The 24693-nt window shown below is 42.0% G+C and overlaps 1 long non-coding RNA gene across 2 annotated transcripts; it reads right to left on the bottom strand.

Moving 5' to 3' along the window:
- Positions 1-608: 608 nt before the first annotated feature.
- On the bottom strand, positions 609-24653 carry LOC128928446 (uncharacterized). Of its 2 annotated transcripts, none has more exons than XR_013524177.1 (3): positions 24533-24653; positions 19544-19626; positions 609-719 (listed from the first exon to the last, which is right to left on the bottom strand). It is a non-coding gene; the product is annotated as an uncharacterized LOC128928446 (long non-coding RNA). The 2 variants fall into 2 exon arrangements; XR_013524178.1 differs by lacking the exon at positions 609-719 and adding an exon at positions 15708-15816.
- Positions 24654-24693: the final 40 nt, after the last annotated feature.

The following is a 24693-nucleotide window of genomic DNA, read 5'->3' as shown; positions in this document are numbered from 1 at the left end:
GAGGGTGAGAGTCAAAGAAGATGTGATGCCAGAAGGAGAGGTCAGAGTGATGTACGGCAGTGAGCCAAGGAGTGTGGGCCGCCTCCAGAAGCTGGTAAAGACAAGAAAGTGGATTCTCCCACAAAGCCCCCAGAAAGATCATAGCCCTGCAGATAGTGTGTGGACTTCTGACCTCCAAAGCAATAAGATATTACAGTTGTGTTGTCTAAAGTCACTACATTTGTGGCAATTTGTTACAGTAGCAGTAGAACACTGATACAATGGGGAAAGGAATGAGAGCCTTTCTTGGATTGGCTGGCCTCGAGTGCTCCCTCCAGCCCTGACCCAATTCCATGTGGTATTAGAAGTCTGATGAATTCTATAGTCCTGTCATATATTCAAGTAGCATATTAATGAAAAGGCACTTTACCTCAGATGATCTTCTCCTGGTGGACACAGAAAAGGTATTTGTTACTTCCGAGACTGTATCAGTTATCTATTGCTGTGTAACAAATTACCCCAAAGCTTGGCAGCTTAAAACAGCAAACATTTATGATCTTATTTTCTGTGGGTTGGGAATTTCAACACGGCTGATATGAGTGGTTTTGGCTCAGGGTCTTTCTTACAGTTTTGGGCAGGAGGTTAGCAGAGGCTGTAGTCATCTGAAGGCTTGACTGGGGCTGGAGGATTCACTTCTAAGATGGAACCCTTGATGCAGGATTTTTTGCTCCTTAGTTCAGCTAAAATCAGGATTTTTGTCTCACAACCAGGAAAAATTAGTGGAACATCAAAGGTTAAGGAGGCAGATTTATTAGGTGAAAAGAAAGCTCTCGGCAAAGAAAGAGGGGATCCTGCCAATAGGCTGCCACATCACAGATTGAATATCAGGCCACCACATACAAGTTTGAGAGGCCAGGCTCCTCCCTCTGCATAAAGCATGAATTCCTGGTGTGCCACCCCATTCCCCCAGGGCAAGTGGGCCTCCAGTCTGTTGTGGACATGCCCAGGCAAGACCCTGTTCAGGTTCCCTTGTCTGCCTCCTGCATCTATCATCCTCACTTGATAGGCCTTGGTTTCTTACCACACAGGGATCTCCTCACAGTATGGCAGCTAACTTCCCTCAGAGCAAGAAATCCAAGGGTGAGTAAGCAAAGAAGAAACCATACTGCCTTGTGGCAGTATGGTTTCCCAAGTGTCCCAAGACTCACATTCCTACTTCCATTTTATCCTGCTTATTTGAAGCAAGTCACGAATCTAGTGTACTTTCAAGGTAAGAGAAATTTGGTCACATCCGGTAAACGGAGGAGTATAAAAATATTGTGCAACCTGGGCAACATGGCAAAATCCCATCTGCACAAAATATATATATATTTATATAATATATAACATACATTATATAACATACATACAGATATGTATATATTATACATAATACAAAATACAAATACATTTGTGTGCATATGTATTATATATAGTATATAAATATATATATTTGTGTGTGTGTGTGTGTGTGTATATATATATATATACAAAAAATTAGCTGGACATGGTGGCATGTGCCTGTGGTCCCAGCTACTTGGGAGACTGAGGTAGGAGAATTGCTTCTTGAGCCCAAGAGGTGGAGGTTGCAGTGAGTCAAGATCACACCACTGTACTCCAGCCTGGGAGGCAGAATGAGACCCTGTTTTAATAAAGAAAATTACTGTGTACATATATTAAAGCCATAATAAAGAACATTAATTCAAAGGGCTGCTATAATTCAAAGATTGAGGTCTCCATTGACTGGATGAAAGTGATATGCGGCAGATACAATATTATATAATTTTGCATCTACAAATAATGTTTTTAAATGATAACACCTGATTTTGGCAGAGCCCAGATCATTGCTGACATTAAAACTAGACAAATAAGCAAAACTCTTAGTGTTCTTAGTTTCTTTGTCAATACAAATCACAATTTAAAAAATTGATAGGTTTTGAAAATTCATCTCTTGGCTGGGCACAGTGGCTCATGCCTGTAATTCCAGCATTTTGGAAGACCGAGGCAGGCAGATCACCTGAGGTCAGGAGTTTGAGATCAGCCTGGCCAACATGGCAAAACCCTGACTCTACTAAAAATACAAAATTAGCCAGGCATGGCGGCACATGCCTGTAATCCCAGCTACTTGGGAGGCTGAGGCAGGAGAATCGTTTAAACTCAGTAGCTGGAGGTTGCAGTGAGCCAAGATTACACCGCTGTACTCCAGCCTGGACAAAAAGAACAAAACTCTATCTCAAAAAAAAAAAAATCATTTTATAACAAAGTACTATTTTCAAGTAATCCTGTTGAAAATACTTTTAATCTACCTTATATAATGATTGTTAAATTAATCCTAAAGTATTGACTATCACATGATATTTTATATGATACCATATGAATATCATATCCTCCCCAAAGGAATATCATATGGTATCATATAAAATCTGGAGGGTTTTTTTACATTGTTCACTAGCACTTGAACATCCTGCCTATTAAATTGTGCAAAATATAAATATTGGGAACTTTAAAGCTGGGCAAAATTCTCCTCAGAAACTCAGAAATTCTTGAGAAATCTTTCCTGTAACTTTCTTTCATTTTTTTCATTCTTCTTTGACATTAATATGAACCATCAGTTGCAAAGACTGCTTGCTGAGCTCTCACTTGACATCATGCTTTTATTACAATAATTATTCTATACTAGAATGTTTTGGCTAAAAACACTTGATTTGACCCTGTTCTTTCACACACCTACATCCTTAACTATTTCCGTCTAGCTAAACAGCTAGAAATCGTAATTAGATCATGTGAACACAGCAGTTTTTCTTCTATTATATGTAACTTCCCTTTGCTTGTCTTTAAAATAAGGTAGAGAGCAATTATTTTACTGCTCTTGGGAGTATACATGCTAAGGTCTTTTTATGCGCCTGGGTCCAGCATTGTGCCAAGGGGACGGCCTCTGTGGTTTGATTTCAGAAGAAATTCTCCACTGTTCTAAATATTTGAAACGTAATCAGCAGGAGTCATGGTCTTGCATTCCGTAATTTGTCTTAAGGTTAAATAAAACTAGTGACTCTTTTTTGGAACATAATACTGGTCCAAAACATTTGCCATGCATTATCTCATTTTGATCAGCACATCAAAACTGTGAGGTAAGATCATCACAATCATTCTCTTTTGAGGGCTCAATGGATAGTGACTGGACCATGATGGCCCTGACAGTGTTGAAAATATCACTCAACAGTAAAGGCCAAAAATATCCTCTGGGCTTTTTATTCCAAAGTCCTAGATCTTTCCACTGTAACAGGATAATATAATTCATACCAACATGTCAATCACAGTTCTGATATGTGCCTTAGAGCATTGCTGCAGAGGTGAAGAAAGGAGACCAAATATCCCAGGGACACTGACAGATAGATAACTGTGGGGGCTAACCAAGCCTAGAATTTTGGGTCCACTCAAAAGACAGAAGCCACACAATGGAGAGGAAGTGGAGCAAAATAGCCAAATAGAAACTTCTACTGATCATCCTCCCCACAGGAGCACCAAATCAAACAACTATCCACACACAAAAAAGCATCTTTATAAGAACCAAAAATCAGGTGAGTGATCACAGTACCGGGTTTGAACTTCACACCACTGAAAGAGGCACTGAAGAGGGTAGAAAAGAGTCTTGGATTTCTGACACCACCCCTCCCCCACCCCTGGCAGTGGCCACAGGGCAGGGAGACACAATTCTCTGTGCTTGGGGAAGGGAGAGCACAATGATTGTGGGACTTTGCATTGGAACTCATGCAGCAGAAAGCAACACTCAGGACTCAGCTGTTGCTCACAGAGGGAGCAGTTAGGCCAGCCCTACCAAGAGGGGAAATGCACATCCCAGCATCTGGAAACCAAGTTCTGGCAAGCCCTACCACTGCAGGCAAAAGTGATCTGGGGTTCTAAATAAACTTGAAAGCCAGTCTAGGTCACAAGAACCGCAATTCCTCGAGAAGTCCTGGTGCTGTGCGGGGCTTGGAGCCAGTAGACTTGGGGGGCTCTGGGCAGATCGACACCAAGTAGATCCCTGTTTCTGATACCAGTTGGGACAAGTCAAGGGAGTGCTTGCATCACCCCTCCCCCAACCCCAGGCAGCGTAACTCACAGCTCCGAGAGGGACTCCTTCCTTCTGATTGAGGAGAGGGAAGAGTAAAGAAGACTTTGTCTTGCAACTTGGAGACCAGCTCAGCAGGACAGGGCACTGGGTAGAGTCCTGAGGCCTCCATTCCAGGTCCTAACTCCTGGATGACATTTCTAGACACACCCTGGGCCAGAAGGGAACCCACTGCCTTGAAGAATCACCTCAGAAGAACAAAGCTAAGAGTTATTGGTCTTAAAGAGGAAGTAGAAAGATAGGGCTAGAAAGTTTATTCAAAGGGATAATATCAAAGAACTTCCCAAACCTAGAATCCTGCTCAGTCCTGGGAGGATTCACCAATTACTGATCAAAGAGCTCTTGGACCTCAAATAATCAGCAGTGAGGGTGAGACTCAGAGCTATGCCGGCTTCAGGTGTGATCCAGCTTACACACAGCTTTGGTGGCTACGGGGAGTCCTCATGCCTGAGAAGGGAGAGGGAAGAGTAAACGGGCCTTGTCTTACAGTTTAGCCACCAGCTCAGCCACAGTGGGGTAGAGCACCAAGTGAGCTCTTGGGATCCCCGATTCCAGGTGTTGGCTCTTAGACGGCATTTGAGGAAGACCATCGTCCTGAAGGGAGAGTCCCATGCCGGACAGCAGTCACCAAAGGCTGACTGAAGAGACCCTGGACTTTGAGTAAATATCGATAGTAGCCAGGCAGTACTTACCACGGGCCTCAGACAGGGGTGCCCACAAGGAGACACTCCTCTGCTCGTGTAAAGAGGAGGGAAGAGTAGGAAGGACCTTGTCTTGTGGCTTCAGTGCCAGCTCAGCCACAGTAGAATAGAACGCCAAGTAGATTCCCATTTCTGATGCCAGGCCCTGGCTCTAAGATGGCATCTCTGGACTCACCCAGGACTGAGAGGAACTTGCCACCTTGAAGGGAAGGACGCAAGCCTGGCTGGCTTCACCACCTACTGAGTGTAGCACCATAGGGCCTTGGGCAAGCATAGTTGGTAGCCAGGCAGTGATTATTGCAGACCTTGGGCAAGACCCAGTTTGACCCAGCACAGTTCTGGTTTTTGAACACTGCAGCTATATCTGTATTAGGCTGGCCACAGGGGCACTTGTGTCACTCATCTGCCAGCTCCAGCAATTCAGCACGGAGAGAGGGACTCTTATTTGTTTGGGATAAAGTAAGGCAAAAGAACAAGAGTCTCTGCCTGATAATCCAGAGAATTTTTCCTGATCTTACCCAAGACCACCAAGGTGGTAGGTACCCCTATAAATCTGCAAGGGCCTCAGCATTACTGGGCTTGGGGTGCCCCCTAATGCAGATATGGCTGCAGTGACCAAAAACTTACATCACAATACCCAAGTCCCTTCGAATGTCTGGAAAACCTTCCCAATAAGGACAGGTACAAACAAGCCAAGACTGCAAATAAATACCTAACTTTTCAATGCCCAGACACCGATGATCATCCACAAGAATTAAGACCATCCAGGAAAACATGACCTCACCAAATGAACTCAACAAGGCACCAGTGACCAATCATGGAGAGACAGATATGTGACCTTTCAGACAGAGAATTCAAAAGAGCTGTTTTGAGGACACTTAATGAGATTCAAGATAACACAAAGAAGAAATTCAGAATCCTATCAGATAAATTTAACAAAGAGGTTGAAATAATTGAAAAGGATCAAGCAGAAATTCTAGAGTTGAAAAATGCAACTGACATATAAAGAATGCATCAGAGACTCCTAGCAGCAGAATTGATCATGCAGAAGAAAGAGGCAGTGATCTTGAAGACAGGCTAATTGAAAATACAGTCTAGGGCTGGGCAGGGTGGCTCACACCTGTAATCCCAGCACTTTGGGAGGCTGAGGTAGGTCAATCCCTGAGGTCAGATGTTCAAGACCAGCCTGATCAACATGGTAAAACCCCATCTCTACTAAAAATACACAAAAATTAGCCAGGCATGGTGGCACATGCCTGTAATCCCAACTACTTTGGAGACTGAGGCAGGAGAATTGCTTGAACCTGGAAGAGGTTGCAGTGAGCCAAGATCTCACCATTGTACTCCAGCCTGGGCAACAAGAGTGAAAATCTGTCTCAAAAAAAAAAGAAAAGAAAGAAGATACAGTCAAAGAAGTCAAAAGAAAAAGAATGAAGCATGCCTAGAAGATATAGAACATCACCTTAAAAAAGCAAATCTAAGAGTTATTGGCCTTAAAGAGGAAGCAGAGAGACAGATAGGGGTAGAAAGTTTATTTAAAGGGGTAATATCAGAGAACTTCCCAAACCTAGAGGAAGATATCAATATTTAAGTATAAGAAGGTTATAGAACATCAAGAAGATTTAACCCAAATAAGACTACCTCAAGGCACTTAATAATCAAACTCCCAAAAGTCAAGGATAAAGAAAAGAACCTGAGGCTGTGCGTGGTGGCTCACACCTGTAATCCCATACTTTGGGAGGCTGAGGCAGTGGATCACCTGAGGTCAGGAATTCAAGACCAGCCTGGCCAACAGGGTAAAATCCCGTCTCTACTAAAAATACAAAAAATTAGCCAAGCATGCTGGCAGGTGCCTGTAATTCCAGCTACTTGGGAGGCTGAGGCAGCAGAATTACTTGAGCCCAGAAGGCAGAGGTTACAGTGAGCCGAGATCACGCCATTGCACTCCAGCCTGGGTAACAAGAGCAAAACACAGTCTCAAGAAGAAGAAGAAGAAGGAGGAGGAGGAGGAGGAGGAGGAGGAGGAGGAGGAGAAGGAGAAGGAGAGGGAGAGGGAGAGTGGGACGGGGAGTGGGAGGGGGAGGGGGAGGGGGAGGGGGAGGGGGGAGGGGGGGGAGGGGGAGGGGGAGAGGGAGAGGGAGAGGGAGAAGAAGAAGAGAGAGAAAGAAAGAAAAGAAAAGAAAGGAAGGAACCTAAGAGCATCAAGAGAAAAGAAACAAATAACATATGGCCAGCAGCAGACTTCTCCGTGGAAACTTACAGGCCAGGAGAGAGTGGTGTGACTTATTTAAAGTGCTGAAAAAATAAAACTTTCATCCTAGAATAGTATATTGAGTGAAAATATCCTTCAAACATGAAGGAGAAATAAAGATCTTCCTAGACAAACAAAAGCCAAGGAGTTTCATCAACACCAGACTTGTCCTACCAGAAATGCTGAAGGAAGTGTTTTGTTTTTGTTTGTTTGCTGTGTTTTTGTTTTTGTTTTTAGCAAAACAAAAGCTGAGGAATTTTGTCAACATCAGACATGTCCTACAAGAAATGCTGAAGTAAGTTTTTTGTTCTTGTTTGTTGTGTTTTTGCTTTTGTCTTTGTTCTTGTTTGTTGTGTTTTTGTTTTTCCTTTGTTTTTCTCTGTCACCCAGGCTGGAGTGGTGTGATCTCAGCTCACTGGAACCTCCACCTCCCAGGTTCAAGCAATTCTCCTGCCTCAGCCTCCCAAGTAGCTGGGATTACAGGTGCCTGCCACCCTGCCCAGCTAATTTTTTTATTTTTAGTAGAGACAGGGTTTCACCATGTTGGCCAGGCTTGTCTCAAACTCCTGACTTCACGTGATCTGCCCATCTCGGTCTCCCAAAGTGTTGGGATTACAGGCATGAACCACCGCACCCAGGCAAGAAATGCTGAAGGAAGTTTTTCAGTCTGAAAAAACAGGACATTAATGAGCCATGAGAAATCATGTGAAGGTACAAAACTCACTGGTAATAGCAAATACACGGAAGAACACAGAATATTATAAAGAACACAGAATATTATAAAGCTGTAATTACAGTATATAAACTGCATATCTTGAGTAGAAAAACTAAAAGATGAACTGATAAAAAATAACGAAAACATAGGACAAGCTATAAACAGAAACAACAAAAAGTTAAAAAGCAGAAGAGCAAAGTTAGAGTTTTTATTAGCTTTCTCTTTGCTTGTTTTTTTGTTTATGTAATCAGTGTTAAGCCGTTACCAGTTTAATATAATATGTTATGTTATTTGCAAGCCTCATGGTAAGGTAACCTCAAATCAAAAATATACAACAGATACACAAAAAATAAAAAGCAAGAAATTAATATATACCACCAGAGAAAATTACCTTCACTAACAGGAAAACAGGAAGGAAGGAGAGAAGGAGGAGAAGACCAGAAAACAAATTAAAAATAGGTAACATTGAATGTGAATGAATTAAACTGTCTAATCAAAGGACATAGAGTAGTTGAATGGATAAAAAACAAGACCTAACAATCTGTTGCCTACAAGAAACACACTTCACCTATAAAGACACAAAGACTGAAAATAAAGTGATGGAAAAAGATATTCCATGCAAATGGAAACCAAAAAAGACCAAGAGTAGCTATTATGTCAGACAAAATAGACTTCAAGACAAAAACTATAGGACAAGACAAAGAAAGTCACTATATAATGATAAAAGTGTCAAATCAGCAAGAGGATATAACAATTGCAAATATATATGCACCCAATACTGGAACATCCAGATGTATAAGCAAATATTATTAAAGCTAAAGAGATAGACTTCAATACAATAATAGCTGGAGACGTCCAGAGAGAAAATCGACAAAGAACATCAGGCATAATCTACATTACAGACAAATGAACCTAACAGATATTTACAGAACACTTCAGCCAACAGCTGCAGAATACACCTCCTTCACCTCAGCACATGGATCATTCTCAAGGATAGACCATATGTGAGGCCACAAAACAAGTCTTTAAAAATTCAAAAAGACTGACATTATATCAAGTATGTTCTCTAACCTCACACAATGTAATAAAACTAAAATTCAATCACAAGAGGAATTTTTGAAACTATACAAACACATGGAAATTAAACAATATGTTCCTGAATGACCAGTGGCTCAATTAAGAAATTAAGAAGGAAATAAAAAAATTTCTTGAAATCAATGAAAACAGATACACAACATACCAAAACCTATAGGATATAGTGAAAGAAGTACTAAGAAAGAGCTTTATAGCAATCAGCACTACATCTAAATTGTAGAATATTAAATAAACAAGGTAACAATACCTCTAAAATAATTAGAGGCTAGACATGCGGCTTATGCCTGTAATCCCAGCATTTTGGGAGGCTGAGACAGGAGGATCACTTGAGGCCAGGACTTCAAGACCAGCCTGGCCAACATGGTGAAACCTTGTTTCTACTAAAAATACAAAAATTTTACAGGCATGATGGTACACGCCAGTAATCCCAGCAACTCAGGAGGCTGGGGTGGGAGGATGGCTTGAGCCTGGGAGGCAGAGGTCACAGTGAGCCGAGATAGTGCCACTGCACTCCAGCCTGGGCAACAGAGAAAGACTCTGTCTCAAAAAAAAAAGAAAGAAAGAAAGAAAAGAAAAGAAAAAGAACTAGAAAAACAAGAAATTAGAAGAAGAAAAAAATAATAAAGGTTAGAGCAGAAATAAAGAAAATAATACAAAAGATCAATGAACAAAAAGTTGGTTTTTCGAAAAGATAAACAAAATCAACAAGTTTTAGCCCAATTATCAAAGAAGATCTAAATAAATAAACTCAGAGATGAAAAAGGAGACATTACAACTGGTACTACAGAAATTGCAAGGATCATTAGAGACTACTGTGAGCAACTATACACTAATACATTGAACACCTCAAAGAAATGAATAAATTCCTAGATACATACAACCTACAAAGATTGAACCATGAAGAAATTCAAAATCGAAACAGACCAATAACAAGTAACAAGATCAAAGTCATAATAAAAAGTCTCCCAGCAAAGAAAACCTTGGGACCTGATCGCTTCACTACTGAATTTTACCAAACATTTATAAAAACTAAAACCAATCCTACTCAAACTATTCCAGAGAAGGGAGGGAGATAGAATACTTCCAAAGTCATTCTACGAGGCCAGTATTACCCTGATACCAAAACCAAAGACACTTCAAAATAAGAAAACTCCAGGCCAATACCCCTGATGAGTATTGATGCAAAAATCCTGACAAAATACCAGCAAACCAAATTCAACAACACATTAAAAAGATCATCATGACCAAGGGGAATTTATCCCAGGGATGAAAGGATGACTCTATATATGCAAATCAATCAATATGATACCTCGCATCAATAGAATGAAGGACAAAAACCGTAAGATCATTTCAACTGATACTGAAAAAGCACTTTGTAAAATTCAACATTCCTTCATGATAAAAACCCTAAAGAAAACTGGGTATCGAAAGAACATACCTCAACACAGTAAAAGCCATATATGACAAACCCACAGCTAGTATCATATTGAATTGGGAAATACTGAAAGCTTTTCCTCCAAGATCTATAACATGACAAGGATGCCCATTTTCACCTGTTATTCAAAATAATACTGGAAGTCCTAGCTAAAGCAATCAGACAGGAGAAAGAAAGAAAAGGTATTCAAATTAGAAAGGAAGAAGTCAAATTATTCTTGTTATAATCTTATATTTGGAAAAAAACTAAAGACTCCACCAAAAAACTATTGGAACTGATAAACAAATTCAGTAAAGTTGAGGATACAAAATCAACATACAAAAATCAGTAGCATTTCTATATACCAGCAATGAACAAAATGAGAAAGAAATCCCATTTACAATAGCTACAAATAAAATACTTAGGCATTAACATAATCAGAGAAGTAAAAGAGCTCTACAATGAAAACTATAAAACATTGATGAAATAAATTGAAGATGACACCAAAAAAAAAAATGGAAAGATATTCTGTGTTCATGGATTGGAAGAATCAATATTGTTAAAATGTTCATACCACCCAAAGCAACTTATAGATTCAATGTAATCCCTATCAAAATACCAATGTCATTCTTCACAGAAATAGAAAACAACAACCCTAAAATTTATATGGAACTGCAAAAGACTAGCCAAACTATCCTGAGAAAAAAGTAAAACTAGAGGAATCACATTGCCTGCCTTCCAATTATACTACAGAGCTATAGTAACCAAAACAGCATGGTACTGGCATAAAAACAGACACATAGACCAACGGAGCAGAATAGAGAATCCAGAAACAAATCCATACATCTACAATCAACTCATTTTTGACAAAAGTGCCAAGAACATACTTCAGGGGAAAAGGCAGTCTCTTCAATAAATGATGCTGTGAAAACTGGATATCCATATGCAGAAGAATAAAACTAGAACTACCTCTTGCCATATGTAAGCATCAAACCAAAATGGATTAAAAACTTAAATCTAAGACTTCAAACTATGAAATTACTAAAAGAAAACATTGGAGAAACTCTCCAGGAAAATGGACTGAGCAAGGATTTATTGAGTAATACCCCATAAACACAGGCAATCAAAGCAAAAATGGACAAATGAGATCACATCAAGTTAAAAAGCTTCTGCACAGCAAAGGAACCAATCAACAAAGTGAAGGGACAATTCACAGAATGGGAGAAAATATTTGCAAACTACTACCTCACAAGGGCTCAATAACCAGCATATATAAGAAACTCAAACAACTCAATAAAAAAAATCCAATAATCCAACTTAAAAATTGGTAAAAGATCTGAATAGACATTTCTCAAAAGAAGACATACGAATGGCAGATAGATCAATTAAAAGATGCCAACACAATTGATCATCAGAAAAATACAAATCAAAACTACAATGAGATATCATCTCACCCTAGTTAAAATGTCTTTTATCCAAAAGACAGGCAGTAACAAATCCTGGTGAGGATGTAGAGAAAAGGGAACCCTCATATACTGTTGGTGGGAATGTAAATTAGTATAGCCACTATGGAAAACAGTTTGGAGGTTCCTCAAAAAACTAAAAATTGAGCTGCCATAGGATCTAACAATCCCACTGCTAGGTATAATACTCAAAAGAAAAGAAATCAGTATATCAAAGAGATATCTTCATTCCCGTATATTGCAGTAGTATTCACAAGAGCCAAAATTTGGAACCAACTGATCTGTCCATTAGCAGACAAATGGATAAATAAAATGTGGTACATATAAATGATTGGGTACTATTCAGCCACAAAAAAAGAATAAGATCCTGTCATTTGCAACATGATGGAACATGGATGGTCATTATGTTAAGTAAAATAATCCAGGCACAAAAAGACAGACTTTGCATGTTCTCACTTATTTGTGAGAGCTAAAAATTAAAACAACTGAATTCATGGAGGTAGAGTAGAACAGTGGCTCCCAGGGGTTGGGAAGGGTGGTAAGCGTAGAGGAAGCAGGGACGCTTAATGGGTACAAACATATAATTAGGTAGAACAAATAAGATCTAGCACTTGATAGCAAAGCAGGGTGACTATAGTCGACAATAATTTATTGTACATTTTTAAGTAACTAAAAGAGGGCTGGGCAGGGTGGCTCATGCCTGTAATCCCAGCACTTTGGGAATCTGAGGCAGGCAGATCACTTGAGGTCAGGAGTTCAAGACCAGCGTGGCCAACATGGTGAAACCCCCATTTCTACTGAAAATACAAAAATTAACCAGGGGTGGTGGTGCGTGCCTATAATCCCAGCCACTTAGGAGGTTGAGGCAGGAGAATTGCTTGAACCTGGGAGGTGGAGGCTGCAGTGAGCCAAGATCACACCACTGCACTCCGGTTTGGGTGACAGAGAGGCTCCATCTCAAAAAATAAAATAACTAAAAGAGTATAATTGGATTGTCTGTAAAAGAAAGAAAGGAGGTGATAAATATTCCATTACCCAGATGTGATTATTACGCATTGCACGCCCGCATCAAAGCATTCCATGTACCCTATAAATATATACACCTACTATGTACCTACAAGAATTAAAAATTTAAAACACCAATAAAAAAGAAACCACAGGGTAGGTTAAGAAGGAAGCTGAATATAAAGAATTATTAATTATGATGAAAGAGGCTAGGAACAGTGGCTCACACATATAATCCCAGTGCTTTGGGAGGCCGAGGAGAGGATCACTTGAGGCCAGGAGTTCAAGACCAGCCAGGGAAATGTAGCAGGACCCTGTCTCTACAAAAATTTTAAAAATTAGCCAGGCATGGTGGTGCACTCTTGTAATCCCAGCTTCTCGGGAGGCCGAGGTGGGAGGATCACGTGAGCCCAGGAGTTCGAAACTGCAGTGAGCCGTGATCGCGCCACTGCACTACAGTCTTGGCAACTAAGAATCTGTCTGTAAAAAAACTTAAAAATTAAAATGATTTTTAATTTAAAAAATTAAATTCAAGGTTTACTCTAAGTCAGAAGCAAACTCTATTTGTTACCATAGGGCGAGGGAGAGTACCCAAGGAAGGGTAGATCGTGAAGGAGTTCAGAGCTCACTGGCGAAGGTGTGGTTTGGCCTGCAGGAGAGCAGAGAAGTTCGCTGTTTTGGCCAAGCCAGAGCTGCTCGGGAGTTGCTGCACCAGCACTAAGCCACCCTCCAGAACACAAGAGGGCAGCGGGGAATCAACAAGCCATGGTGTGGGTGTGCAGCGGGACTTGGGGCATCAGCAGGCCAGAAGGCCTTGGGAGTGCAGGCTGTGTGAGGGACGGTGAGACTTGCAGAGGGAGCTGCTGCTGAGTGTATGACCCTCCTGGAGGGCAAGAGGCCTCCAGAGTGTGCAGGACGTGTGAGGCTCTAGTTTCTGTGTCAAGAGGCCCAGGGAAAGCTTATCGCCAGTCTGAGGCTACACAGACACAGAGGTCTGACTCTCAAAATTTTAAGAATTAATTCATCAATAATTTAACTCAACATTTATATTTATATTTGTTATTGACTTTTTCTTTCAACAAAAATTTACTGAACACTGACTATGGACCAGCCACTGAGTTAGATGGTGCTATTTGCAAGGCAATATACCAAAAGCACTGTAAAAAGGAAGGCATATGTCTAGTCCTCAAGGCACCTAGAATGTAAACATATAAATCAATGGAATAGAACAGCAAATCCAGAAATAGAAGCCCACAAATATGCTGCACTACATTTTTTTTTTTTTTTTTTTTTTTTTGAGATGGAGTCTCACTCTGTCTCCCAGGCTGGAGTGCAGTGCTGCAATCTCGGCTCACTACAACCTCCACCTCCTGGGTTCAAGCGATCCTCCTGTCTCAGTCTCCCGAGTAGCTAGGATTACAGGTACCTACCACCATGCCTGGATAATTTTTGTATTTTTAGTAGAGATAGGGTTTCACTATGTTGGCCAGGCTGGTCTCAAACTCCTGACCTCAAGTGATCAGCCTGCTTTGGCCTCCCAAAGTGCTGGGATTACAGGTGTGAGCCACCACACCCAGCCTTATGCGGCACTATTTTTTGACAAAATTACAAAAAAGAACCCAATGAAAGAAAGCCTTTTCAGCAAACATTGTTGGAGCAATCAGATGTCCATAAGGAAAAAAAAAAAAATGAACCTAGACCTAAACCTCATACCTCACAGAAAAACTAACTCAAAATGGATCCCACAGTTAAATGCAAACCATAAAACTCTAAAACATTTAGAGAAACACATAGAAGAACATTTTCAGGGCCTACCTAGAGCCAGGTGTAGAGTTCTCAGACTTGACAGCAAAAGCACACAAAAAGAAACACTGATGAATTGCACATGGTCAAAATTAAAACCTTTCACTCTGCGAAAGACCGTATTAACAGGATGAAAAGACAAGGAGCTTAGATTCTGGCACGGTAGAAATACAAACAAGAAGCCATGTGTCTCAAAGAAGCCCAGGCAAACAACCATGAGAACACAAAGGAGAACGAGATGTATTTTAGCCCAAGGACTCTGCAAAGTCTGATGAGATGAGAACTGAAGTGGGATTTGAAAGCTAAATAGGATTGCAATGGATGAACCCGGGAATAAGAAGCACATCCAGTGGAGAATTAGCAAAAGCACCATAGAAGGAAAGTGTAAGGAACACAACGTATGCAGTACATAGGACGTATGCAGATAAAGGAGTGAGAGAGGGCAGGATGGGACATGAGCCTGGAAAGGTGACTGGGGACAATGCGTGGGGACACAGCCCTGCTCCCAAATAGCTTGCAGGTACAAAATGATAAGTACAGTAAGAGATGCAGGTAACTCTGGCAGATATGAACTCTGGGGTTTCAGAAGAATCAGATTGTTTGTTTAGCCAGAGGCTGTCCTGAAAGATGTCCATCCACTCCTTTGGAAGAGCCTAGAGACAGCAGCAGGGAAAAAGCTGGGCTGCCTCTGAGCCTGTGTTTTCCCTCCGCTGCCACTTGTCCAGGCACAGGCTGGGATACCTGAGTCAGTCTTTTCCCGTGGGAGCCTCTCCCTGGCTTCTTCCCACAGTCTTTCTCAGACTGAGGGCAGAACCAGAAAAAGCTCACCTGTAGCACAAATCAAATGGGATTACATCCCGCTCTGTGCAAGGGAAGAGCCAACTTTCCTTCCCTTGTCTGAGAGTAGCTTTTTAGTTACAGAGAAGCTAAAAAGCTTTTTTTCTCGCTACAGGGAAGAAAAACAAAAAGTAGGTCAGTTAGCAAGTGGTTATGAAGTGCTTACTCAAGAAACACCTCGGTAAATGCTTGACTATTTTTCAAACATGTGTGTACCCTGGGATTTAAAAAATCACTTTATTTTGACCATTAGAGTTTTATATTCACTCTTTACATCAACTCACCTTATTCTATCAGGAAAACTTAAGTGTCTTAAGTGTCTGTAGCTCCACATAAATTTCTGTCTATTACATTACCAGCTTCTTCCAGGCTGTCTTGCTGGTACCTACAGAATACAAGTGCCTTTGTCCTGTCCAAGTAGCATTTATTATAAAGGCAATTAAGTTGGCTGTCATAAAATAACCAGGAACTAGATTACTGAATATTTATCCATTTCTAATCCTTCAGTAAAAGGTTAGAGCTGTTGGAAGGAGAGGTAGGGAAAAATAAAAGGAAATATCATTGACAAAAGAATGGGGAGCCGAGCACGATGGCTCATGCCTGTAATCCCAGCACTTTGGGAAGCTGAGGCCAGGAGATTATGAGGTCAGGAGATTGAGACCATCCTGGCCAACATGGTGAAACCCCGTCTCTACTAAAAATACAAAAATTAGCTGGGTGTGGTGGTGCATGCCTGTAATCCCAGCTGCTCAGGAGGCTGAGGCAGGAGAATCACTTGAACCCAGGAGGCGAAGATTGCAGTGAGCCGAGATCACACCACTGCACTCCAGCCTGGCAACAGAGAGAGACTCCCTCTCAAAAAAAAAAAAAAAAAAAAAATGGGGAAAATGGTTGGCTTCTCGAATGGGAGGAAAATATGAGTATTTATCTTGAATATTTAGTTGCCAGCCTCCCACCTATCTTGTCTCTCCTGCTCCGCTACTTAATCATGCAAGAGGAATCTTAGAAATTCTTGTTTTCATGTTGTTATTTCTCCTTGATTTACTGTTAATGTCACAGAAACAGACTTGTAGGCTGATGGAGTCCTCAGAAGAGTCAAAAACCTGGAGTATGAAGCTGTGGTTAATAGCACTAAGTTTCTGGGACATTACCAGCAAAAATAACATACTGCTCTCATTGTTCAGTGAGAGTTTGGTTTCTGAACTTACTCTGTCAGCAGAACTAGCCAGGAGCTGTTAATCCAGGTTTCAACTATAAATTAAACATATATTCTTTAAGGTTGGGCATGGTGGCTCACACCTATGATCCCAGAACTTTGGGAGGCCGAGGTGGGCAGATCACCTGAGGTCAGGAGTTCAAGACCAGCCTGGCCAACATGGCAAAACACCATCACTACTAAAAGCACAAAAACTAGCTGGGTATGGTAGTGTCACCTGTAGTCCCAGCTACTTGGGAGACTGAGGCAGGAGAATCACTTGAACCTGGGAGGCAGAGGTTGCAGTGAGCCGAGATCCCTCCATTGCACTCCAGCCTGGTGACAGAGCGAGACTCCATCTCAAACAGACAAACAAACAAACACATTTATTCTTTTAAAATGGTCAGAAAAATTAGGCAAATTCTTAAGAGGTCTCTTCCCTTGCCATTTCATAGAAAAATTAATAGGTGAAAAAGTAACTTTTCCCATAAAATGGCAGTATAAAATCTTTTCTAAGTTGTTATCTGTTGATTGATGATCCTGGCCTGCTAGTACCTTTAGTTCCATTTTTCCATTCCCAGAGTGAATATCGAGTCAAAAGCAACTGACTCTACAGATCAAGAAAATCAAGCTCTAAGATCACTGAAATATCTTCTCTGTGCACATTCTCTAAATATTATAATTGTTCTTTAAAATGTAACATATAAACAAATGGTGTTGATGGGCTATGCCACGTCCCTGGCATGAATGTAGTATGACCTGGAAAACATACTTCGTCATTCATGACTAGAATGATCTCTCTGATTTACGCCAGTAAAAACCTGGAATTATCCAAGATGTACTTTACAAGTATTACACGAGAGAATGCATGCAAGAATCGTGGCTTAAACATTTAAACCCCATTTTTGGCAATTGAAAAAGAAAGTTCGGGAGGAGGAGTTTGTCAGAGGCCTTTTGCTCAGTGTTTATTAAGAAACACCAGGATACAGCGAGGACAAAGAGTTTGAGGAAGCTTCAGAGAGAAGATGACATTGGATCAGGACCTGGGGAATGACTGAGATTTCTCCAGAGAAAGAAAAAGGAAGGAGGACATTTCCAACAAAGGAAAAACCAGGAGTACCCAAAAGGCCTGGGGAGCATCCGCCTGCTTTCAAGTGTGTCTGCAGCACAAGGTCTAGGAAGAGACTTGGTAAGAACAGACACTGGGAAGAGGGACTGAGGTCTCAACGTGAAGATGATGATATATATTATTTTTTGAGATGGAGTTTTGCTCTTGTTTCTGAGGCTGGAGTGCAATGGCACAATCTTAGCTCACCACAACCGCCGCCTCCCGGGTTCAAGCGATTCTCCTGCCTCAGCCTCCCAAGTAGCTGGGATTACTAACATGTGCCACCAGGCCTGGCTAGCTTTGTATTTTTAGTAGAGACAGGGTTTCTCCATGCTGGTCATGCTGATCTCAAACTCCCAACCTCAGGTGATCCATACACCTCAGCCTCCCAAACTGCTGGGATTACAGGCATAAAAATTATTATTGAATGTCTTGTTCCAATATGTGAAACAACCAAAAGTTTCTTTTCATTTTTTTTTTTTTTTTTTTTTTAAACAGAGTCTCACTCTGTCACCCAGGCTGGGGTGTAGTAATCTCAGATCACTGCAACCTCCACCTCCCGGGTTCAAGCAATTCTCCTGCCTCATGCTCCTGAGTAGCTGGGATTACAGGTGTGCGCCACCACACCTGGCTAGTTTTTGTATTTTTAGAAGAGAGGGGGTTTCACCATGTTGTCCAGGCTGGTCTCGAACTCCTAACCTCAGGTGGTCCACCTGCCTTGGCCTCCCAAAGTGCTGGAATTACAGACATGAGACAACACCCTGGCCCCATCAAAAGTTTTTATAGGAAAGCTATATTAATGCTGATAATAACATACTAATGCTTTCTATGTATCAAATACTCAACACCATGAAATGCTATAATTTATTTGTTAAAATCTCCTGTGAAGTATGAACTATTCCCTATTTTTTCATTTTGTTTTGTTTTGTTGAGACAGAGTCTCACTTTGTCACCCAAGCTGAAGCGCAGTGGCACAATCTCAGCTTACTGCAACCTCCGCCTCTCAGGTTCAAGTGATTCTCGTGCCTCAGCCTCCCATTACGGGTACCCACGACCATGCCCAGCTAGTTTTTTTATATTTTTAGTAGAGATAGTTTTTGCCATGTTGCCCAGGCTGGTCTGAAACTCCTGAGCTCAGGCAATCTGTCCTCTTCTGCCTCCCAAAGTGCTAGGATTACAGTGTGAGCTACCTTGCCTGGCCAGTATTCCCATTTTATAAGTAGGAAATTAAGGCATAGACAGATTAGATAATTTGTCTGAAGTCAAACAGGTAGTAAACAGTAGAGCCAAGATTTAAACCTGGGTGCTAGCTCCAGAGCCCATGCTGTCTTGCTTCTTTTTTTTTTTGAGACGGAGTTTCGCTCTTGTTGCCCAGGCTGGAGTGCAATGGCCTGATCTTGGCTCACTGCAACCTCCGCTTCCTGGGTTCAGGCAATTCTCCTGCCTCAGCCTCCTGAGTAGCTGGGATTACAGGCATGCGCCACCATGCCCAGCTAATTTTTTGTATTTTTAGTAGAGATGGGGTTTCACCATGTTGACCAGGATGGTCTCAATCTCTTTTTTTTTTTAATTTTTTATTGCATTTTAGGTTTTGGGGTACATGGGCAGAACATGCAAGACAGTTGCCTAGGTACACACATGGCAGTGTGTTTTGCTTCCTTTCTCCCCTTCACCCACATTTGGCATTTCTCTCCAGGCTATCCCTCCCCACCTCCCCCTCCCACTGGCCCTCCCCTTTTCCCCCCAATAGACCCCAGTGTTTAGTACTCCCCTCCCTGTGTCCATGTGTTCTCATTTTTCATTACCCACCTATGAGTGAGAATATGCGGTGTTTCATTTCTATTCTTGTGTCAGTTTGCTGAGGATGATGTTCTCCAGATTCATCCATGTCCCTACAAACGACACAAACTCATCATTTCTGATTGCTGCATAATATTCCATGGTATATATGTGCCACATTTTAACCTCGTGATCCACCCGCCTCGGCCTCCCAAAGTGCTGGGATTACAGGCTTGAGCCACCGCGCCCGGCGCTATCTTGCTTCTTGAGGAAGTCATTACCATATTTTAGAAAGACAGCTCCACGGCTGTGTGGGGGATGAATTCGAGGAGACCAGAGGCAGGGAGACAGCAAGGAGGCCCTTGCGGCAGTCCAAATGGAAGCAAATACAGGTACAAACTCAATCAGATCTAATAAATCCAGTGGATATGGAGCAGGGAAAGGACAGAACAGGAAATAACTAAAGCTGCTAACTTAAATAACTGGGTGGATGGTGATGCCAACATCAGAGACAGAAAAACAGAGGAAAAGATATGGGATGGGTCAGGAGAAGAATAAGGTCTTTGAGGCCAAATGGTTTGAAATATGAGAGACGTTCAAGTAGAGGGGTCTGCAAGCAGCTAGAAAATCAGACCTCAAGTGTGGAAGAGGTCAGGCTGAAGACAGAGATGGAGGCAATACTCTTGAAGGTAGCAAACTTTAGCTTCAGCTCTCCTCACCTGCATGGGGTCTTCCAAGCACCTGGCAGGGGCCTTAGCAATGTGTTCGTGTTGTCATGTTTCTTTTTTGCAGAAATTTCAAAAGTAGGTTATTTTTGCTGTGATTGATTAAAACTAAGGCTGTCACCTCTTTCCACCCTAAGTCTCCTGAGTAGCTGGGATTACAGGTGCCTGCCACCCTGCCTGGCTAATTTTTGTATTTTTAGTAGAGACTGCGTTTCACCATGTTGCCCAGTCTGGTCTCAAACTCCTGACTCAAGTGATCTGCCCACTTCAGCCTCCCAAACTGCTGAGATTACAGGTGTGAGCCACGGCGCCCAGCCAAGTATAGATTACTTCTTAAAGAAATAAAATGCATTTGTTATGTCCAGGGTATCCCACTTAGTCTTTGTGGTGTTTAATTTTATGCGTCAACTTGGTTGGATCATGGTGCCTGAATATTTGGTCAAACATCATCCTGGATGTTTCTATGAAGGTGTTTTTTGGATGACATTAATAGTCATTGGTGGACTTTGTTTTATTTTATTTATTTATTTATTTATTTATTTTGAGACAGAATCTCACATCCAGTGAGCATCGGTACCGTCTCAGCTCACTGCAACCTCTGCCTCTCGAGTTCAAGTGATTCTCTTGTCTCAGCCTCCCAAGTAGCTGGGATTACAGGGCTGCACCATCATGCCTGGCTAACTTTTGTATTTTTATAGAGACACGGTTTCACTCTGTTGGCCAGGCTGGTCTCAAAACTCCTGACCTCAAGTGATTCACCCGCCTCCGCCTCCCAAAGTACTGGGATTTCAGCCAAGAGCCACTGTGCCTGGCCTCATTGGTGGACTTTGAATAAAGCAACTTGCTATCCATATGTGGGTGGGCCTCATCAAATCACTTGAAGGCCTTAATAGAGCGAAAGACTGACATTCCCTAAGCAAGCAGAAATTCTGCCAGCCTAATGGCCTTCACACTTGAACTTCAGCACTGAGTCTTCTGTGACTGTCCAGCTTGCCGACCTACCCTGCAGATTTTGGACTTGCCAGTTTCTGTAATTTAATACACTCCTATAAGGATACAAACTTGTTCAAGAATGTCTTTAAGAAGCTTACTCAGTGTGAAAGGAGAAGTGGAATTCACATCAGGTAGAAGAGCAGGAAAGGTGCTGGGCGCGGTGGCTCAATCCTGTAACCCCAGCACTTTGGGAGGCCAAGAAGGGCAGATCACAAGGTCAAGAGATCAAGACCATCCTGGCCAATATGGTGAAACCCCATCTCTACTGAAAAACACAAAAATTAGCTGGGTGTGGTGGCGTGCACCTGTAGTACCAGCTACTCGGGAGGCTAAGGCAGAAGAATTGCTTGAACCTGGGAGGCAGAGGTCGCAGTGAGCCGAGACAGTGCCACTGACAACAGAGCAAGATTCCATCTCAAAAAAAAAAAAAGAAGGTTTTACTAAAGAGATTGCATGTAAGGTAGGCCCAGAAGGATGGGTTACATTTGGGTAAACAGTGACTGGAGAAGAGCAATTTCTGTGGGAGTTACAGCTAGATGAGGAAATGCATGGAGCCCAATTGGGCATTCATAGGAATCTAGTTTGAATCTGGTATGATATGTATAAGAAACCAGAGGGACTGATCCACTAGAGCGAAAGCATAGAGGATGCTTCAATATTAGGAATGAAGTGTTTGAGATTGTTTTAGGAAGCAGAGAACTATGAACATTCTTTGAGGAAGAAAGTGGAATGACTGAATTTCTTAGTACAAACAATTCCAGTTAGTGCATGAGTTAGGTTCCAACCACTTTTAGTATACTATGTGCCACGCACTGTGTTAAATATTGTAGATACAGTGACAAAAGATACAGTGTCTGAATTCGAGGAGCTCAGAATCTCAGAAAGTAGGAGATACAGAGGGAAAATTGTAATGCAATATAATGACTACATAGTACAAAAAAATTACACAAGAAGGACGCCTAATCCAGATGTAGACATGGGGTGGGTTGCTATATGGAGGGTCATAGAAGGCTTCCTGGAAAAAGCAATTCTAGGCCAGGCTCAGGGTAGACAGGGCTCAGGGGTGTATGCCTGTAGTCCCTGCTACTCAGGAGGCTGAAGCAGGGGAGTCACTTGAGCCAAGGAGTTCCAGACCAGCCTGAGCAACATAGCAAGTGTTGGTCTCAAAAAAACAAAAACAAACAACAACAACAAAAAAACCCCACAGAAATAAACAACAACAACAAAGGGAAAAAGAGTAGCTTGAGCAACATTGCATAGAAAAAAAAAGCTGGGCATGGTGGCACATACCTGTGGTCCCAGCTACACAGGAGGCTGAGGTGCGAGGATTACCTGAGCCCAGATGTCAGGGCAGCAGGCTGGGATCAGACCACTGCACTTTCAGCCTGGATGCAAGAGAGAGGGGGGCAGTGGGGACGGAGGAGAGAAGCAAGGAAGGAAGGAAGGGGAAAGGAAAGAAAAGAAACAGAGGAAGGAGGGAAAGAAGAAAGGAAGAAAGGAAGGAAGGAAGGAAGATTTTAGGACACTCTACTTTCTGTGAATAATACCTCATAGAAACTAGGTTGAATCATTGGAGAATACACCGCTATTTCAGGCCAGGTGCAGTGTAATCCCAGCACTTTGGGAGGCCAAGGTGGGTGGATCATGAGGTCAGTAGTTAGAGACCAGCCTGGCCAATATGGTGAAACCCCATCTCTACTACAAATACAAAAATTAGCCAGGTGTGGTGGCATGTGCCTATAGTCCCAACTACTTGGGAAGCTGAGACAGGAGAATCGCTTGAATCCAGGAGGCAGAGGTTGCAGTAAGCCGAGATCGTGCCACTGCACTCCAGTCTGGGCAACAGAGGGAGACTCCATCTCAAAAAAAAAAATTGCTATTTCATGTGATCGAAACTGATACAATGTTATGATGGTGTTTAGGTCTCCCAGGCCAGACTCAAAAGATTCATGACTGTCTTACAGCAGTATTTTCTGGATTCCAAAATAAGAGGCCTAGAACTGGCAATATGCAAGATCTGAAGTTGAACAGGTTAAATTTTTAAATCCTTCCGTCTCCTTTTCTTCATTTTCTTCTTTTGCTTAAGGCTGCTCCTCCCAGAACCTCTGGCCTAAGGTCTAAGGCCTTCCCTGAGGCACTCAGTGTTTTTCTTAAACATAATTTGCCCAAAACTTTCAGAGTTTAGGTGCTACTGATCTGTGTCAAAAAGAAGGCGACCTGGCCAGATGAAGTATGGTAATCGCAGCACATTGGGAGGTCAAGGCAGGAGGATTGCTTGAGCCCAGGAGTTCAAGATCAGCCTGGGCAACATAGCAAGATCCCATTACTACGAAAAATAAAAAAGTTAGCCAGGGATGGTGGCAGGTGCTACTCAGGAGGCTAAGGTGGGAGGATTGTTTGTGTCCAGGAGGTCGAGACTGTAGTGAGCTGTGATCATGTCACTGCATTCCAGCCTAGGCAATAAGAGTGAAACTCTGTATTTAAAAAAAAAAAAATGCAAACTGACTGAAATAGTTAATGCCAATGTGTGAACGACTATCAAGCCCTCCTATCTCTCAGAGCTATTTGAGTCTTTAAGAGATGATACCCAAGAATCTCAGGTGGGGGCAGTGGCTCAAGTCTGTAATCCCAGCACTTTGGGAGGCCGAGCCGGGTGGATCACGAGGTCAAGAGATTGAGACCAACATGGTGAAACTCCGTCTCTACTAAAAATACAAAAAAAATTAGCTGAGCATGGTGGTGCGCGCCTGTAATCCCAGCTACTCAGGAGGCTGAGGCAGGAGGTTCAGTTGCCTGAACCCAGAAGGTGGAGGTTGCGGTGAGCCGAGATCATGCCATTGCACTCCAGCCTGGGTAACAAGAGAGAAACTCAGTCTCAAAAAAAAAAAAAAAAAAAAAAAAATCTTAGGTGGAATAGCAGGCAATAAAAACAAGGCTGTTGTGTATTTGTTTAGATAGGCAAATTACAAGTCAAGAGTTGAGAAGATGAGGTCTACCAATACTGTATTTCCCGTTCAGACAGCTGTGACTTTTGTAAGTAAATTTCTGCATCATATTTTACATCTAGTTACCTCTATTACTAAAATCTTGTTTATTTGGCATTTGATGGACCAAAATTAGCTACAAAATCCTTTCTAGTAAAACCAAAGCAGGGGATTAGGCCAGGTACGACGGCTCATGCCTGTAATCTCAGAACTTTGGGAGGCTGCGGTGGGAGGATCGATTGAGCCCAGGAATCGAAGAACAGCCTGGGAAACAAAGTGAGACTTCATCTCTAGAACCAAAAAAATTAAGAAATTACCTGGTTATGGTGGCACACGCCTGTAGTCCCAGCTACTCAGGAGGCAGGAGAATCACTTGAACCTGGGAGTTGAAGTTTGCAGTGAGCCAAAATCAAGCCATTGCACTCTAGCCTGGGCAAGAGTGAAACTCTGTCTCAAAAAAAAGAAAAAAAAATCTTAT

This window comes from Callithrix jacchus, chromosome 11 (assembly GCF_049354715.1).
Source record: "Callithrix jacchus isolate 240 chromosome 11, calJac240_pri, whole genome shotgun sequence".
NCBI lineage: Eukaryota > Metazoa > Chordata > Mammalia > Primates > Cebidae > Callithrix > Callithrix jacchus.
Note: the sequence above shows the minus strand (reverse complement) of the source record. Positions and strands in the feature narration are given on the sequence as shown.